This window comes from Arachis ipaensis, chromosome B09 (genome assembly GCF_000816755.2).
Source record: "Arachis ipaensis cultivar K30076 chromosome B09, Araip1.1, whole genome shotgun sequence".
NCBI lineage: Eukaryota > Viridiplantae > Streptophyta > Magnoliopsida > Fabales > Fabaceae > Arachis > Arachis ipaensis.
In genome coordinates, this window is record NC_029793.2 from 8,409,555 (window position 1) to 8,412,979 (window position 3,425).

Here is a 3,425-nt window from a genome sequence, read left to right on the forward strand (position 1 = left end):
TGGGCTTCACGCCTCCAATCTTTGAGGGGTTTTGACCACCGTATGATGGTCCGATAGTCATACCAGATCCAAGCAAGAGACATGCGTCTGAAGGGCGTCCTAGGACTACTAGAATCCAGAGTACAATGGACAAGGCTAACCCAAATAGACCTAAGAGATGTGGGCTATGCAGACGGACTGGCCACATACATAGGATGTGTCCATAAAGAGGAGTCAACATGGGTTCCATTTCTGCTGGTAACGTCTCAGGTTGTGTTTATTTAGTGTAAGACTTGATCGGGTGTGTCTACCTTTAGTTTCCTTTAATAGTGTGTCCAATGTAATGTGTATTGTGTTTTGTATTCCCATGTAACAGTTAGTTGAATAACATGATTTGGTTTTCGGGTATTTTGCGTATTATTCACTCATGTTATGACACTGCTGCTTAATACATCATGAAAGGGTAATATAACATGTGCTTTTAATCAGATGTAACATACATGCGCTTGCTAAATACAGTAGGTGACAAGCAGGATATAACTAATATGTAGATAAATATGCATACATATGCAAAAACGAACATAAGAACACAACAAGAAATTGACAATTCATACACCTAAACAAAGTAGATGCGATCCTGTGAAGCGGCAGTGGTGGCGCCTGATACGCTGTGCTCTCTAGGCCAGAGGGACCTCATCCTCATCTCGGTCACCATGATGCTCCATCTCATCTGGTATGTGCTCCTGTAACATTGATGGACTGGGATGTGCTCAAGTATGTGTAGCGAATGCCGACGGAGTGTCCCACCCAACGCAAATGTGTCATCTACAAGTCCAGTAGGAGGCTCATTTAGATTCACATCTAAGTGTGCCTGGGATCCACCTACTTGAGATCTACGTCGTGCCAAATCATCTTATTGCATGATCACACTAATCTCCTCAAGGAAGCATGACCATTCAAACTCTGCGTCAAGGCCCTCACTGCTAAGAAAGTCCGGTAGCATTTCACCTGGGCTAATGTACATCTGACTCTTGTGCACCACCATGTCACTGCTAGGAACCTGATAAACCCCAATTTTGTGGTTTATATTGTATAGAATTTGGGGGGTTTTGTCAATATTTTCTACACTTATTCATATAAATTGCATGGTTTTGTGTTTCCCTCCTAATTTCGCTTCATGGTTGAAAACATGCTTCTTTTACCTTAAAAATGCTATATTTTAATCATCTTCTATTACCATTCGATGTCGTGATATGTTTGTTAAGTGATTTCAGAGTTTATAGGGCAAGAATGGCTTAGAAGAGAGAAGGGAAGCATGCACAAGTGGAAGGAACATGAAGAATGGAGCCTTTGGAAATTGGCTGCGACGCGCACGCGTGGGAGCATGGTGCTAGGATTGGCACGCAAAAGTTGACGCATTCGTGTGGCTGAGCAAAAATCCCACCGACGCGTACGCGTACGCGTGGATTGCAAAAACTCAGATGACGCGCATGCATGGCCGACGCGCACGCGTGACGCTCGGCACGTGACATCATTAATGAACTCATGGCTGGAGGGGGTGTCCCACCCAATGCAAACGTGCCATCCACAGGTTCAATAGGAGGCTCATTTAGATCCACATCTAGGTGTGCCTGCGGTCCACCTACCTCAGATATGCGTTGTGCCAAATCATCGTCCTACATGATCACGTTAATCTCCTCAAGGAAGCGTGACCCTCCGAACTCCGCGTCAAGGCCCTCATTGCCAGGCATGTCTGATAGCATCTGACCTGGGCTAATGTATGTTTAGCTCTTGTGCACCACTCGTCACTGCTAGGAACCCTAACAAAATAATCACCAAACCCTCAACCAGCCTGTGAACCCAAACCATAACAGTCTCTACTAATATCTCCTGCACCATCGGAACTGCTCACACCTCCTCCTAAACCCCCCGCCCATCCCTCCATCATATCTGTCATCAATGCCTCTGCCCAGGGACGGATGCATTCACAAGGTAGTATGGGCAACTACCCCCAGTGAAATTTGAAAAAATAGTGATTAATTCTTAGTGAAATACCATAATTACCCCCACTATATAATTAATTTTATCTGCACCCTACCCCAAATCCCTAACTCTTTTTCTTCTCCCCTTTTCCAATTTTCTTCATCTGCTCCAGCCTCCACCTTTAGGCTCCAGAGTCCAGAGTTACTGCCGTCTACCGCTATCCTGCCACTCTGTGTTTCTGCCACCGCCAATGTGGCAGTGTCACTAGCTCACTGCCACTGACGTTGCTGCCCTGCCCTGTTCAGCATTTCTCTCCCGGGGCTCCAACTTGGTTTCTTCTTGTTTTGCCGCGATTCTCCCACGTGGCTTCGTCGGTTTCTCCTTGTATCGCGCCGCACCGCGTCTGGTGGTTCCGCCTTCTTTTGCATAACTGGTTTCTCTTCTGTGTCACTGGTTCTGCCGCTGCGTTCCTCTTCTGTGCTCCTTCCTTTGGTAGATCAGCGTCTGGTTCTGCCTTATTCAGTGTTCAATCTTCAGTAGTTCAAGTTCATTTTATTAGCGTTACTGGGTTTTGCACTTCTGCCTCCTGGAGTTCAGCAGTTCAGTCTTGGACTCTTGGTACATTCATGATTCACCAAAATCGATTTCTGCTTGCTTAGTTGCTTAGTTGCTTAGTTAGTTAGTTACTTCATTTAGTTCATTGCTTATTTGCTTCATTGTTTGATAATTCATATAGTTAGTTTGGTAATTGTGATTGAATATGTTCTGATGATGTAATTGCTAATTTAGTTTCATTAATTTGTTTGTTAATTGTTTTTGTGTATTGAGTTATTTTGAATTAGGAATTTGGGATATTATTAGTTGTTGTTGCTGGTTGAAAATTATGCCTGTTGGAAATTAATTTAAATGGCACATGCCTATCAATTTGTATTTATAACTTCATAGAACTTTTCAATTTGTGTAGAACTGTGAATTAATTTTATTAATTAATGAACTTAGATTTATAATTTTATTCTATTAGTAATGGAGAAATATTTCAAAAGAACTTTGTCATTGGAGATTGAATCTCAAAACAATTCATCGACCTCTTCTAACAAAAGGAGGTTTTTAGAATTTGAAATAGAGAGTCTCGTACCAGATCCAGGACAACGACCAAAGATTTCAAATTATCATTCGAATGACAGAGACAAAGTTAGATGTGCATATTTACAAAAAGATCCTTGTCAACTAAGGATTCATGATTTTTCGCAAACTGTTTGTGGTTTTTCTTTTCGAAGATTTAATCCTAATTGGTTTGATGATTATGGCAATTGATTTATTATTTATTATTTTAAATTATTATTTTATTGTTTTAATTTTTAGTTAAAATAATTTAAAGAGTAATCATATTTTATAATATCATAGTATAATTATAAAAATTATTATTATATTATGTATATTTTATTTTCACTGACAAAATTTTT